Source organism: Argiope bruennichi, chromosome 5 (genome assembly GCF_947563725.1).
Source record: "Argiope bruennichi chromosome 5, qqArgBrue1.1, whole genome shotgun sequence".
Lineage (NCBI taxonomy): Eukaryota > Metazoa > Arthropoda > Arachnida > Araneae > Araneidae > Argiope > Argiope bruennichi.
In genome coordinates this window covers 115,030,427-115,047,979 of record NC_079155.1, presented here as the reverse complement: position 1 = coordinate 115,047,979, position 17,553 = coordinate 115,030,427, and the positions used below count along the sequence as shown (strand labels likewise).

General features: G+C 30.3%; 1 protein-coding gene across 1 annotated transcript in view; it reads left to right on the top strand.

Annotated features, from left to right (window-relative positions):
- The first annotated feature begins 207 nt into the window (after positions 1-207).
- Positions 208-17,553, top strand: part of LOC129968806 (protein trachealess-like) — a 251,748-nt gene continuing 234,402 nt past the window's right edge. The window contains exon 1 of the mRNA XM_056083069.1: positions 208-230. The gene's annotated coding sequence lies outside the window, so the exon portion shown is untranslated. The remainder of the gene's footprint in view (positions 231-17,553) is intronic.

Genomic DNA, 17,553 nt, shown 5'->3' with positions numbered 1-17,553 from the left:
GGCAACATTCGGCTGTCGGCTGGCTTTCGTTTACTCACTTTTCCCCACCCTGGCTTGATTTATTAGCGTATTGCATTGATTTCGTCTCCCCTCCCCCCCTGCATGTTCTGAAAGAAGGGAATAAATAGGAAAGAATATCTTGTCAACTGTATTTCGGGGAGTCTTATGGAAGCGTTAAGGTCTGTTCTACCAGGTGGTGGTATTTGATCTTGTGGTTCACTGCAGTTTGGGTATGCGGATCGATTTTCCATATCAATTTAAATAATTTCATTTTTTTGTAATTTTTGAATTTCAACCCTTTCAATATCAATTTTCTTTTTCAAAATTAAGATAATTTCGGGCTTTAAAAAGTCAAATAAAATTTAAATAGCTATATTCTGCTAAAATAAAAACAAAAATTAACTATAGGTGCAAGTTTGGAGGTGGGACATAAGTATCCCAGTGGTCTTTTTAAATGGAGCACATGTGTCCCATTGGGTTTGAGGTGACCATATCAAATACAGTGGATACGAAAAAAAAATTGCACTAACATATGAATGTAATCACAGAAAACCATTAGGACATCCACTTCGATAAATTATCCACTTACTTATCACTTTGGATAATTTAAAAATATCGGCGGGACATGTACGCCACGGTGAGGTCCAAAAAACACCTGTTTACCAATCTGTTCTATTTTGTATTGCTTCTCAGATTCTTTTTATGATTTATTGCGCTCACATGCTTTGCCAAAGTTAAATCACTACCAAGATTACGCGAATAATTTTGATCGAATTTAAACGGCTGAGGAATAGGTTGGGGGGAATGTAAAAATTTCAACCGAGTTCGTAGATGGACCATCCGAGGCAGAGGTTGAGTGGAAATTGAGAGGGTGTGATTTTCCCTTTCTCATAATTCCGTTGCAATCAAAGAAGATGAATCAAACTTAGATAGTAGAAAATTAAACTAAGATAATTAAGATGAGAGATAATTAATAGGATAATTAAGCTAATAGAAAATAATTAAACTAGCAGGCTATAATTAAAGATACTTAAAAGATAATTACACTAATATAAGATAATTAAAGAAACCTAAAAGATAATTACACTAATATAAGATAATTAAAGAAACCTAAAGGGTAATTAAACAAGTCATTTGTCGTCTAATCATAATCAATTTGAAGGCTTTTGTTGTGAAAATTATGTTGTGACTGTAGTAGCTCAGATGTTAAAGACTGGAAAGTTATTATTTAACTTTTGAATCTGAACTTGTAATATCTTGGTAAAAGCTCTCATTAGTTGTATTCTCTTTCTCGCCCTTTAATCTTCGTGTCTTCAATCTTCGGAATTTATAGGAGGAAATAGTTGGAAATGTACTTGAGGGCCTTATATATATTCCACCCACCTTCAAAGAAAGTTTACTATTGACAAACCAGAAGATGAAATTTGGCTTGCGAACAAGATTTTTTATCTTAGAGTTTTGCGCTTCATTCGTTGATTGAGAATCACTTAAGTAATCGTTAAATACGTAATTTTAACTCGTACATTGTAATTTTTGACTAATTGTACCTATATTTTGATCGCAAAAGTTATCACGATACCAGTTTTAACTGAAAATATTGTTGTGTCCCAGAAGTATGGATATAATAACAACAAAAATTGAAACTTTAAGCGTTATTTGTTGATAAATTTAAAAGGCCGTTAAATTAAAAATATTTCTTCAACAGTATTGAAGAATTTCTTTAAATCAATATGATTTTCGTAATGTAAGCCAACGAATGCAGGCAAAATTCAAGTTTTGGGCAGTTCGGCAGTTTAAAAAGATCTTTAAAAAATTTTTTTCAAAAAGGATTATCTATCTTAAAAGCATTGCTAAATTAATAGGAGTATTCTCCAAGGATTATCGACTTTCGCATATATTTATGTAAAATTAAAGTATCTAACTTTAACGTACAATGTAAAGATTAGAATATCCATTTTCGTCCATTCTTCAAAATGTGGTGCAAATTTACAATTTTTGAGGCAGCAAAACTTTTTTCATTTATCTCAATTATTGGGTTTTTCAGTATCCAAACAGACGATAGGGAACTGGATATTGCCTTATTGACACAAAATGCTCAACATTATTATTATAATATTGTACGACAATTAGAATATAGACTAGCCTATTTGAGATATCTTACAGTACCCTGCACTAATGGAGTTAAACAAAGTAATGGCAAACACATGCACTCATGCATCTATCATTTTTCTTAAGCACACCTCAATCTTATCCTATACGTGAGAATCCCTGCAAGAATTGGCTGCCTCTCTTTACTCCTTTCATTGGAGTAAATAAATTGAAAAACAGTTCAGTCTTTAATGGATTTCTTCCTAAACTTAATACAAATTCACGATTATATTGTTAAAATCCTGTGTTAGATTTTACCTATCTTGTTAGCTGTGTTTTTTTAGTTATCGTAATACCGTCCTCAATGACTAATAGACAGACATGTTTCCTGCAGATGAGATTTTCATAAAATTTGATAGAGATGTGCAGTTAAAAGATGCAAATAGCATACCAAATTTCATTTGTCTTACTTATTCTGTTTTGGGATTATAGCGATCACAAAGAAAAAAATTCGCAGAAAAAGTTTTTGACGGATTCAAGGTGACCTAAACTGGGTGATCATTTAATTGGGTGATCTCGAGGTTAAATTTTTTTAACAATTACATTACTTTTAATTCAGTATGAGAAATGAAATATACAATGATTACATTTTAATGATTCCTTCAGGTATTGTATCATTATCATAGCAATTAATATATTATAATTAAAGCATGATGAATTCATCTTTAATGCTAAATATGGTTTATTGCCTTGAATTATAAAGCAGGATTGTTTTATTATCTATTTCAAATAATGGCCCAAATTTGTGCTTTTGAATAAAAATCGCATTTAATTTTTATAACTAGAACGAACTTGTATTAGGAAGACGCTTTAGATAAATGAGCTCGATTTATGTGAAATGAGCAGTTTATTCTCATTCCTCATATTGTCAGTTTCTTTCAACGATTCCAATACTTCGTCTACTTTATTTGTGGGAGTATCTTTCCGTGAGATCTAATCCACTGCCGCCCTCTATCGGTGACGAAAGGATTATTTTAAGCATTGTTTCGGTGCCACGAGTTGCCCAATATCGCTACCATTGGCGATTTCAGAATCTCGAACATATCAAATAAAGATATATGCAGTCGCTTAATTGAGTGTGTATTAATCAAATGAAGAAATGTCTTACAGCATATTTATTCACTTGAGCAGAAGATGTGATTTTTATATTCTTTTAACTACATGAAATTCGAATACACTATGACAAGAGTCAGGGACAGTTTAATTCCCTCCCTTCTGAAAACTAAATTTTTCAATAGTTTCCCTTCATTTTATGTACATAAACTGGTTACTAACACAATTTATTTTGATAAAATGGATTTTTTTTTTAATTTTAGCTATGTGACATGTTATTTTTTTCTAAAAGTGCTCGTTTTATTTTTAACTAACTGCTAGCAGTTTCAAGGCCTTTGAGTAGCAAACAAATTGAAGTAGAGGAACAGAGTTTCGTTATTTTAAATGGAATATGAGAACATGCCTTTGAGGAAATTTATATTTATTAATATTAATTTATATTTATTATTAAATCTATATTTATTAATTTGTTTTAAAAATTCATATATCATAGCATTTGTTTTTGATGATAAGTAAAGAGCAAAAAATAATTACAGTGTTACCCAGCATTCTTATTGTCAATGAAACTAAGAATAGCTCGCTTTAAATAAAGAAAAAAAAAACTCTACAATTTTAATTCTCAGTATTATGCGCTTCCCTCGTAATTTATTGATTACTAACTAACCAATAATACCAGCAATTTTGATTAGCATGCAAGATATTTAGAGTTTAGTTTGTTTTGTTTCAATAGATAAACATTGCCTTGACTTGTGCAATTTGAAACTTGTATCATAATTTTGAACTGCAATGAATTTCCACCACGAACCATGATGGAAAATTTGCTCAAAGCTTCCAAACCACGTCAATCGACCAAAGATAATAGATTTAAGGAAAATTTGGTCCACGTAGATAATGAACAAAGGAAGATTCTACGGTTTGCAGAAAATGTAGCATCTGTTGAATTATTTGATTCCAAAGTCAAAACTCTGTAATCAGGACATTCCGAGCTGCCCTATTATTTCCTTTCTGCAGATTGAGAATCAGAGCTCTACAACTTAATTTTTCCATCAAATTATTTTAATCGGTAAAAAGCTTTTTCTTTATGAACATACAAATTGTTATTGTTGTGAGCATTACCTGAGCATACCAAGCATTTATTGCTGCCATTGGATTTACCAAGTATTTATGTTACCACTGGATTTACATAGCATTTTGGTTACCGTTGGATTTACATGGCATTTGGGTTACCGTTGGATTTACATGGCATTTGGGGTTACCGTTGGATTTACATGGCATTTGGGGTTACCGTTGGATTTACATGGCATTTGGGGTTACCGTTGGATTTACATGGCATTTGGGGTTACCGTTGGATTTACATGGCATTTGGGGTTACCATTTGGATAGAAGAATAATTTAACCACGCATTAAAAATTTTAAATGCAAAGTGCTTTCTAAAATTTATTTTCGATGTGCTAACGTTCACGTTGCAATAAATATTAAATAATTTGCTGGCATAAAAATGACCAATATTTATAAATAATGAAATGTTTTTGCCTGTTTTTAGGATATTTTTTATTGGAATATTTTTGAATGTTTTATTCAGTATTTTATGTTTTATTTGAATGATAAAGAATGAAATTAAAAATGACAGAAATTCTGACACCTTTCTTGCATTTATTTTTTTTCTTTCCACATTTTTTAATCCAAATGACACTAATTTTCTAAAAAATAAATAAATAAAAAGCGAAATTGTCCTGTCTTATTCCTAAGAATCTTGCTCCTTAAGGATTGATTAGCATTTCCTTAGGAAATGCTAATCAGTTCTTTAGAATTTCCTAAAAATAAACTGCAATGAGATATGTATTTTAAACCTGTCATTTTCAGAAGAGAATAAATTTGAGGTCTTAGTTCTGATTTAAATCACACAATTTTCAGATTGTTTTGAAATATTATGGTCTATTTGCTATCCATTTTGCAAAAAAATTATACTGGCAGCTGTTATCAATGTTTTCTTTCCAATTAATTAAATATTTAGCCAACTCATTGTCTAAAAAATACCCAAGAGACTGGGAAGAGTTCCATAAATTTGTAAAGTGGACAGATTTTTTTTAAAACGCGTTTAAGCAGATACTTTATTTTCCAGACTTACTTTGTTTATTAACAGAAAGATCCTTGCTCAAAGATTGAACTATAGTCACAAAAATTAGGCGATCAACATTGCATTTGAACTTCTCTCGTATCAAACTTTCCAATGAAGATACCACGTGTATTGTATTTGGATATTATATACAAAATATACTTCGAGTTTATTTGCAAAATTGAGCATTGGGCATATTTCGTAAGATTTCATTTTGTTTTGTTGCTAGGGAGAGATCATTAAGATTCAATAAAAAAAAAAAACACTTCATTTGATTAAAAACGGTAAGCAAAAAGCGAAATGTGTTTTTGAGCATTTCAAACAAACGGACGTTTTAAAATTCAAGTCATGCAGTAATTTTGTAACATTAGTTGCTATAACTTCTATAGTTTATGCTAGTAGTTGAAATTAAATGCAGAAAATATATTTAAGCGGTAATAAGTATGTTTAATAAATAGTAACATAATAATCTTAATTTAAAAAATAATTTGTCTTAATTTGATATTGTTTATCTGAATTTGTTTTTTTTTAAATACAAATATAGATAGAAAATAAAGATATGTACAGATAAAAACTTGCAAAGCGAAAATATATAAACTATCTGGTAGTAAATCTTTTAATTTTTCGAATTCCTTTTAATATGGAACAATGCAAACATGAGTAGATGATTAATTCAGTATTTGAATTTGGCAAAGAAATGCGGGCGCTCTTGGCGATCCTTGGCGAGATAGCTTTCCCCATCGTAAATTGAGGGAGAATGAGGGAGAACAAGTTCTTGGCGCACGATAAAAAGGTGGTAGGCTGGAGCCAATAAATAATGAAAAAGGCCCGGCCATAAAAGGAGGCCTAGGTGTGTAGAAAGGCCGCTGCAAATAAACATAATGGTCGGGAGATGAACTCGATCTGATAGCAATTGAGTTGGGGAGGAAGAAGGGCTTTGCGACTCCCTCGCAATGCTCACAGGAGAAGTGGTGCATTGTCAACAAAAGAAATGCACTGGAAAAAAGATTCGCAAGACGAAAACGTTGGCGATTTTTAAAAAATATCAAGGCGATATTTTTATAGTATATTCATCTCTTTAATGCCAAATAAAAATGGAAAATTTGTCTAGAATATCTTTGCTTTTATTAATCATACACCATGTTTTGTTTGTTTTATTAGATTAATATAAAGTTGGATTAAGTTATTGTACAATTGATAAAGATTATAAGTCTTCATGCTAATCTTCTAAATATATCTAACTTTAAAAGATTTGACGAAGGTACTTTGAAGAAATATAGACTTACTCAAAAACCAAAACTCGAACATTCTAATAGAAAACCTATCTTATTGCAATCTACCATTAAAATAATTTTAAGCAATAAAGATTGTTCTTAACTAACATTTATGATACCGGCAAATATTTTATTTTCTTCTATAAAGGATTTCTATAAAGAGTAGAACATTTTTGTTTGGTAGGAATGGGATTTTTCATTAGATGAAAAATCTTTCTTTAAATGATTAATAGTTATAAATATCCCATAGTCATGTTTATTAACTCAAGGTATATATAATGTTTTTACCCATTATACAAGGTTTGTGTAGAGTTATACATGTAATTACTATACACACTACAAACATGTTTATTTGAAAATTCAGATTTTTGCGATTCTGCATAAGAGATGCTTCTTCAGAATTTCATTGCAGAAAGCGAATGAATCTTATACAGTACAATATTCATTACGTCAGAATAACTAAAATATCCATGATTAATTATGATGCATTAAAGGAATTTCAATTCAAAATATTAAGAAAAAAAATTTCATACAAATCTGTATATTTGCTAAGAAATACGTGATGGATTTTGCAATCCCCTCCTTTACTCTGATCATCCCTGAACTTACCCAATTTCGAAACTAAGTTAATCTGACCTGAATAAAAAGGTTTTTTATTGTAATTAATTAAAAATCAATCGGCAAGTGATTCGCTTTAAGTTTTTCTGCAGCTATTGCAATGAAATTTTACTCCAATCTATTAAGAATGAAGAATATCCAGTATTTTCTCATAAAAGATCATACATTTTATCATTTATTTCAAAAATATACATTTGAATACATATTTCTGTCTTTCTGTAAAAGATACGTTATGTTTCATTTTCTATATTTATATGAGGGAGGAACTCGAAGAGCTATTTTTTTATATAAAAACAAAATAATACATGAGGGCAATGGAACACATTTCTTGAAATATTACTAGATCAAAGAAAAAAGACTATCAGTATTATAAAAAACAGCACAGTTTCAACAAATAGAGTAAAAATTAATAAGTGGTAGAAAATTAACTTGTTAAGAAAAATATCATGTGTTAATAGAATTCGTAATATTTATTTTTATCAAATAAGATTTTAAGAGTCAATAAACCCTTAAGAATATCACGGAAACCTGTTTTTCGGTAAAATAGGGTTGGGGCAGTTTTTAACTTAATCCTAATCTAGGTGTTAAAATAAATCAAATGGATGAAAAAGCTATGTGATTTTCGATTTGTCGGAAAGATGTCCTTATTGTTGTTTATAAAAAAACTCTATATGAATATTTGCGAGCTATTGCAAACCTCTAAATTATTCAAAATAGGATGGGAAAAAATTGTGAGTTTCAAATTAATCATTCCTAGATTGTTTTCATAATTTTTTTTTCTTATGGTATATTAAAAAAAAAAATTCTATAGTGTTCCATAAAATGAGCAGTATCTATGGAAACTCTCTTTGATTTGAGATGAATTTATCTTCCTCAAAATAATATTTTTCCACTTTAATTGATGTAGGTTTTTATTTTTAAATTTTTATTCAGGCTTCCCTTCTAAAGCTATCAGTTATTTCAATTGTATTTTAATTTTTTAGTCAAGTTTCCTTTCTGAAACTATTGGTTATTTCAATTGTACTTTAATTTTTTAGTCAAGCTTCCTTTCTGAAACTATTGGTTATTTCAATTGTACTTTAATTTTTTAATCATGTTTCCTTTCTAAAGCTATCGATTATTTCAATTGTATTTTAGTTTTTTAATCGTGTTTCCTTTCTGAAGCTATTGGTTATTTCAATTGTATTGATAGCTGGGTTTTATCTTTTATCTTCTTCAATTAATAGCTTTGTCAGGCTCACCAAAGTTCAATAAGTTTATTTTTATTTATTGAGAACAATATTCATTTATCTCTACTAATATTAAAATCCATCAGACCGTCCTATATGATCCCAGGTGGTTTCAAAATGAGATGCAAACGAAACCGAATCTTTTCCGTGATGCGCTAATATTTGATACTGCAGAACAAATAATTCACAAGCATACAATCTGATTCATATATTTAGCTTCAAATAATTATCACTTTTCATATAAAACATGATACCGAAATATTTTACTTCACAATATTTTCATTTCAAATATAAGAAATTTCCAAGCCTTTTAATTGAGACAGATGGAAACTCGGAATTGCCCAAATTCACCTTCTACTTTCGCTAATGCAACACACCAGTTATTTCGATTTCCATTTTACAAATCCTCTATAATCAACTCAGCCACTGTTTTATCACAAAGAAATCTGTTTAAGAAATAGATAATAAATATTTAAATAAAAAGCACCGTAAAAGCTAGACTTGTGGTTTTAAAACCGATATTGACGCTACGGAACTAATATAAAGATGTGAACCATTATTTGGGCATTATCTTCTAATTTTTATACTATTAGACATGAATCACACGATAAAATCGCAGATATTAGGAGATATCTAATAATCTTGCACAACTATAAAAAATGTGCTATATACCATGAAATCATTCAATGGATAGATACTAGATGTTTTCCAATTTGGATCTCTTTAACTTGATTACTAAACGTCGATATGCATTTGCTCCATTATGCAAAGTTATCTTTTTCTAATATATTTAATATTGAAAGAAACTAGCAGAAGTATTCATATACTAACATAATGTAACAAAAAAAATTTTTTGTTAAAACAAAAAGGAGTATAAATTTTGGATGGTTTTTTTTCAACTAATTGTTTAAAAAATATAATACAGATATACAATTTTATTAATCAAGTAACATATCAAATTTCATTTGTCTAAAGCATTCGATTTTCGAGTTGCATTTCTATATTCGCTAATATGAGGACCGATATGATGATCAAAGCCATAGCAGAATTTGATCAAAAGTCTGATTGAGATCTTCATAGATAGTACTAATGATAAATATATAAGCGCAGTTATTCACATTTTTTTTTAACTCCACGTTAAGATGAATGGGCAGATTTATCATGGACAGTTTTTATTTGAAATATCATAGAAATTTCGGAATTTAATGAAAAAGCAACATACCAAATTCCAGGTCCGTAGTTCGTTGCATTTTCAAATTATCGTACTGAGAGATTGATAAACAGGACCAATTGCAAAAATACATATTTCTGATTCAATGAAATCTGAAAGTGAAAATTAATTGAAATCTCAAGGTCGAATTTCTAGGCGATTTCTAACGCTTCCTCTCTAATGCGTCCCTACCTATAATAAAAATGACATGTGTGCGAGTACGTGCGTGCTATTCTGGCCAGAGTGTTTGACCTAGAGCTACTAAATTCGGTCCCGATATACTCTTAAAGGTGAAAATATGCATCTCCCAGCATTTTTGTGGAAATTTTAGTTAGTATTTAAATTAACTAAAAAATACAGATTTTTTTTCCGTGATAATTTTCGAAAATATACCTGTATAAAAATTATTATTATTTTTTTTTTTTTTGCATTATTTTAAAATACAAAATCTTTTTCACAGCGATGCTGTAACATTCTTTAGACTAGATTTAAGCATATTTTTAAATATATTTCACGGTAATTCTTTCATTGTTGTTTATGAAAAAACCAAAATTGTGTTCACTGCTTCATATTTGATAGCGTCAATTTCTCCGATTGTTGAAATTTGAAGAATTTGAAACAAGATTTTTGTTTAATATCTATGTAACTTATAGGTCGAATAAAACGTCGAAGGATACAATGTCTCTAATTAGATGATCCTTACATAATAGATCTATAATATGTTGGAGCTCGTTTCTATTAAAAAAAAATCATGTACTCAATGGTCATATGTAAGGCTATCAAAACAAAATTGCGTTAATGTCTCAAAATTTTGTTAAATATCTATGTAGCTTACAGGACGAATAAAACCGTGAAACTATAGTGCCACTAAATTTAGAAATTAGATGTACCGAACATAATAGCGCTGTAATGTGATGAAATATGTCTCTATTTAAAAATATCCCGTACACAATGAACAGATGCAAAGCCATCAAAACAAAATGGATTTTCATGTCTCACAATTTGATGGAATCATGGACATGAAGTTTTATCAACACGATTTAACTGGAACTAAATATAATTTAAATAGTTAGTTGCCAAAAAGCAACTGGTATTTAATATACGGAGAAGTAGAAATAATTTATGTACACAATGTCAGATACGAATAATACGAAATCCATTTTATTTTCATTTGATGAAATAAAAATATTTCATCTAAAGTTTGTGCCTCATATGGAGCACGAACTTTTAGGTGTCCCACAATTGTTCAGGGTGTGTTTCTCTGTCGAAAATCTTCCTCTCGGGAATGGCATCCCCCTTAGACCACTGTCGCTCGCAGTGCAGACCTCATCTGGCGAAGTGCCGCGGAAACAAAAACTTAAATCGGCGATTATGCGAAAGAGGCACTTTTGTGTCCGGGGCTTGTTGCGCTGAGATAAGAGGACGCCCCATTCAGGAGCTTAAGGAAGGGACCTAATGGGGACCCCCTTAATAGACCCTATAAATATCCCCCCCTCAGTCCTTTGCAATCTCATCGGTTTCTCTTTTTCTTTTGAATGGTTGGACAGAAACGGTCAACGAGCCAAGAGGCTCGAAATGCATAATTAGACTCTATTTTCAGATAATCGAGAAATGAGTGATATTGCCGGTTTCACACAAAAAAAACCTATTAAAGATATTGAGGAAGCATTTTCTAAGTAAATGTTCCATATATTAACCCTTTGCTTTCGGATGGTGCCTCTCACTCGCCTTTCAAGACGGTGCACCATTTTGACATTCTATTTATTTATTTTTTAATTTTAATTGTTAAAAATACTACAGAATGGTAAAAAGATGTAGATTCATTTTTTTTCAGGGAAACTCAACTTAAAACAATTGTATGTATTTATGTTTTGATATAATAAATAAGTTCATGTATTAAGTGAATAATTATGCATCGAATTATTTTTCGGAGTGCAAAGGGTTAAAATGGTTTTCAATCCGAAAACATGATTATTCCTGTGGAAAAAAATATAGAAAAAAGTTACATATTTACAATAATTTCATACTGCAATGAATGAATAGAATTTTAAAATTTGCAGTGTGCAAAAGTCAATTTGGCTATAAAAGAAGCAGCATATATTTTAAATAATTGATGACAACGTTCTCTGCTTCATTTAGAGTGCAGTGAAAGAAATCGAGAATGTGATTTAATGGAATGGTTCTTCTCATTTATACGTGTGAGATAACATTTGATACAAATCTTTTATTTGATAAACAACCACGTGATAAATTTTATTCACTTTACTCTTTGCATTCTCGAGTTAGTATATGCAGAGTCCCATTCATACAAATAGGTTGATAATAAATATAAGAACAATTTTTTGAAAAAAATAAATACAATTTTCACAAAACAGATTCTTTAATACGTGTAATTTAATCATTATTTCACGGCCTCTTTGGAATCCTCTAATAATTTTTTCTCAAATTTCCTATCAAGTGGCATCAAAATAATAGATTACAACTCTCACATACTGAATGGTTATAATTAAAGTTCCACTTTGAAATGGTCGTAAAAGGAAAACTGCTGGATCAAATGTGGTACTAGTTTAAAAAAAGTCATATGATTTTTTTCGCCAAAAAAAAAAAAAAATCACCATTAGGAGGGAAATGGTGCTGTATGCAGTATTGTTAAGTAAAATAGGACATGAAGACATCGGTTTAAAATGTGTTTAATCGTTTCTGAAGCGTGTTACAAAGCATGTTTAATGTGGCGCCCACCATTTTCTGAAAGCAAGTTAAATCGCATGACTGCATTCTCAACAGTAGATCTTAGCATATCAGGAGGAATGCTACGCACATGTTTTTGTATCGTATCTTTCAATTCCGCAAATTGTTTAGATTATCACCATAAACAGGGCTTTTGAGATGACACACACTGAACATTCTTTATAACACGTTTCAGAAACGATTAAACACATTTGAAACCTTTGCCTTCATGTCCGATTTTGTTTAAAATGTTGATACAGCGCCATTTCACCCCGGTGGTAAATTTTTGAAATATTTTTTACAGAAAAGAAATTTTTACACTTTATATAAATTTAGTAATTGATATTGATGAAATTGTCTCAATAGAGCCCCAAAAGTGTGAATAATTGATATGGTATTAAACTGAATCATAATCGTAGCTAAGGCTATTTCCATGTTGAATTAAAAACATGGGTAACATGACATTTGCATAAAAACACAGCAAACTTCCGCAACATCTCGAATCAATATAGTAGTAGGGAGATAAATTGCGATTTTTCGTCCCACTTCATCTATCGATTGATAAGATAATGATAAGCAGAAAATTATTTAAAAACTCCGCGGCAGTCGGGCCTATTTTTTCGACTTTACGAATATACATAAGACTGACAAAAAAAGTATTAAAAGGTAATTTGTCCCAAAGATTCCCAAAATAACAAAGATTCAACTTTAATTCATACTTATAGTAAATAAACTGTATCCTGATACTGAATATGCGATTCCAAGAAAAAGGTACGTGATTCTGAATATTGCCGTAAAGATCAAAACTGTTTTATTAACGGTGAGAGAATCAGATGTCATTTTTAAATGGTTATTTATGCTAAAGCCATTAAATGTGATTTGATTCTCTCTTTATTAAGTTAAACCGCCCGAAAATTCAACCGATTTAAAGCTAAAAGAAAGAGCGAGAAAAATCGTCTGCCACCGAAGGTTGACGAGAAAAAATGACTGTCGCTTGACACCGGCGAAACAGTAAATGAACCAATTCTCCCGAACTTATTCGAACGTACCTCTGGAGGGGATGAGACCGATTATCGTTTTCATCCATCGCTGGGAATGAAGGACGAGCTTCGATTCTCCTTTCGACACCTCTCCTCCACCCCCGAGATACATATTTTCTGCCACCCCCACCCCCTTTTTCTCTCGGGAGGCATTAAAACAGATCGTCGTGACAAGCGAGCACTTAATGGACTTGCCGCCACTTTTTGACAGTCTGTTATCCTGCACCCCCCCCCCCCTTACCAGTTTTCTCCGGGGAGAAGAAACTTCCAGTTCATCGTCTCGTTCTCTGTCCACACAACTCCCCTGCCATCTTCTGCCGCACGTGTTTGTTTTCATTTATGAGCTCATTGTCTTGGAGGGTCGTGGATTTAAATCCATTTCTGTATATTGTGGTTTAAAAGACAGAATTTTTGTGAAGATAAGTGGAGTCTAATGATATGCTCAGGATATAGCCGGAAGGATCATTGCAACTGTAAACTATGATAAATTGCATCAAAGGCAGTAAGTAGTAAAAGAATTGCAACAAATATCGTAGATAATGAAATATAAACACAGGATATGCTTTAGAAAAAGGAATATCCTCTTAATCATTTTATCGTACATCATTTTAGGTAAGTAGATGAAGCCGGTGAGAATTAAATAAAAATTTTAAAAAAAAGTATCCTTTTAATCTCATAAGAAATAATGTTTGATGCTACTTAGTGTTGTTGAAATAAACATAAGCTGCAATATATGCATTACGGCAGTGATATATTGAATGTATCAGGAGTATGGCAACAATCCTAACACTCTAATCATGTCTGATTTTAAATAATCAGAAAAATACGTTGATCTTTTTCTTCATGACCCGCGTTCAAACTGACTTCTAAAACATTCATGCTTTTCCCTCTGCTTGCCTTCTGCTACATCTGTGCCGAATTAAGACCCCTAAAGGTCCTAATTACTTAAAAAAAAAATGTCGTGCTTCATAAATAAAAGATAAAAAACGTTAACATTAATAAATCACAAAATAAAATTGTATTTATCGGAATTAAAAAATATTATAATAAGATAGAATAAAATGTCTGTTTTTTCGTAAACAGTACACTTTCTAGTATCCGGCCTAATGTAGTAGAAGGGCAGGCCGGATAACAAAAAAGCCGGATAGACTGGAGTTCTTTGAACTCATTTCTTCACCCACCAATACTAGAAGACCAAGTTTTTATACAAAAACTCACTATTATAATGTGTATTTTCACATTTCTTATTGAGTACTAAGCCCTTAAGCGCTTAAACATTTAGGTATCTCAAGCCACATGGAATGTGAATACGGCTGCGGTCCGATGATGCGTTTGCCGGTAACATGCCGGAGTTAAAATAGAAGGCTCTGTGCCTAAGTTATATATGTTTATACACTGCACTGAAGGTTTGAAGAATTTATTAGAGACCCCATGAACAATTTACGAATACTGTATGTACTGTGCAGTTATAATCAGTAACAACGGCAAGGATTGAGGCCCGTTACACACTGACGAAACAATGAACAACGCTGCTCTTTTCCTGTCACAATTTGTATTTTGCACATAACATGCGGGAGGATCGTATTGCCTTTCTCATTTAAGTACGATAAAAGCAAACTAGGCTAGGTAGAATGGAAACCGGAGTGCCGCATACCGGATACTCGGGAGTATATCATTTTCGTTTTTTACAATTTATTTATTTTTGACATAATTTCTCCTAATTAAATTTTAAAATGTGAAATTTTTGATCAGATTCTCAAAACTAATTTCACACTTGCTTTTATGTTTATTTACTTGATAGAAGTTATCTATCCAGCTTGCTTGATTATTGAATGGACTGATTCTGGACTGGATTTTTAATGTATTTCAATTTGAAAAAGGAATACTCAGTTGAGCAATTTGACATCTTTAATGTCAAAAATATACGAAATACAAATATCTGAAATTGAAAAGACATATCCAACATTCATATGCCTTCTATAATTATTTTTTTAAGTTCAACATGATAGATATTGTTTTTCGTTTAGTTTTTTCTGAATTTTTGGCTTTCATATCAATGAAATGAATGATTCTAGGCAGAGAAATTACAATTTTAATTTCAGTTGTTACAATTCATTGCTGACAAGTAATGAAGTAACATTATATGATACATCATTTCATTAAAAAAATATCTTTTTTACTGAAATTTCTTGTATTTCTTGATACAGCTTTACAAGGCGTTTATAAAAAATTTAAAAAAATCTATGGTAACTTCTTTTTTATGCTTTACTTTCTATTTTATTAATGTCATTATTTTGCTTCATGGTTAATCCACCTCCTGAATGCGCCACTGGCATTGTCTCTATACTGGAAATATCCAGCAAAATTTATTTTTGCAACAGTTGTGGAAATTCTGTTGATAAAAATTTCAGGAGGGTTAGTGGATATCTCTTTGTCCATAGATTTTTTTCAAAGATGACAACAAGTGCTAGTTGTTATTTCACGTATAATATGCATTTTGTTCTATTTTGTTTGTTCTATCAAATATTCTTAAATCAAATATGTGTTTGTTGTACCAACATAAATACCTTAAAAGAAATTCCTTTTTCTAATTTTTTTTCTCATAGAATTAAAGTTTATTATTTTCTACTTTTAGTCTTAATTATTTATCACAATTCATTTTCATAATTACATTGAAGTATTTTGCTCAGTTTTTGTCAAATTACATTCAGACTTTTCCCTCTCTACTGAATCAAAACTTTAAAAAAAATCAAGGCATTATTTGACAGTTAATTTCTTAAAACAGTTGTGTAGAATCTCAGAACTTCAGCCATTAGGAAGTACTTGAAATTGAGAACTAATTTCCATTTTTATAAATATAAAATAAATCGAATTTGAAAAAAGTTCAAAAACATCACGTACTGACTGTTTCATAAGTCAAAGATTTGTTATATTGTGGGCAATTCTAGTATAATATGGCAATTCCAATTAAAGAACATCAGCTTGAACGTTTTACAGCTTAATTGTAATTAATCCCTAAATTTCTTTGACTTTGAATAGGCTAGGAAATGATGTATTAATTTCATATAAATTAAATGAAATTTAAATTTGAAATAAATTTATTTTGAATGCAAATATTTCATTAGCGCGCGCGCACACACACGCACACACAAACGAACATTATATATATATAATGCTACATTCAGATGAATATTGAAGCAATTCAGAGAATAAATTTTCTGACTACTGTGATTATTTCAAAGAATTATATTAATTTTAAAAATGTTGAAATTAAGTGAGAAAAATAGATTTTTTTAGCATATCTTTCAATATAAGTATTTTATCCTCTTGTCTGTGTCATCGTGAAATATCGACAATGCTTTATATTAAATAATTTCAGAATTTTTTCTATAATTGTTCATTATTTTTCATTTTTTATTACTTTTATTTATTTCATTTTTGCTTGATTCAATAAAATTTTCAAACATTGAAATAGATTATTAAAAATAAAGATAAATCTTTTTTTTTTTTTTTTAATATTTCCAAAAGAAAAAAAAATTTCTAGTTCATCAACAAATATGCAATAGCAACAATTTATATTGCGTTAAAGGATTCCAAAAATATTGAAATCCTTTCATGTATAACATTTTTAAAATAAAAAGTACTTACGATGGCGCTTTTAATAAAATATTATAGTATACAAAATCAGTTTATCATCTGGAATAATTTTTAATTAAAATTAAAATATCCATTGAATCGGATGATTTTTAAAAAGCATTGGTTGCCCATTTTGCTTAATAAGTTATTAGTATTTGTTATATTAATATTGAAAATTATGTTTACAAATGATGACGTATATGAAAGGTTCTAAAGAACATTTTCAGAGTTCTTGATTCCAATTTTTCTTATGTTTGTATACTTTTCTTTTAAATTTTGCTAATGTGTTTTAATACTTCTTTCATATATATCCTTGTTCTTCAAAGATTATAAAAAAAAAATTATTTCATTTCCTCGCAAAATTATTTTTCTTCTTTCCTTCATTTGAATTTGAAAGGGGACTTAAAATTTCTTTCAGATATCTTTGAACCGCTACTCCAAATTTCTCACGATCAATGTTCTATAGTTTTCTGAAATATAATATTACTTACTTTTTATTTTG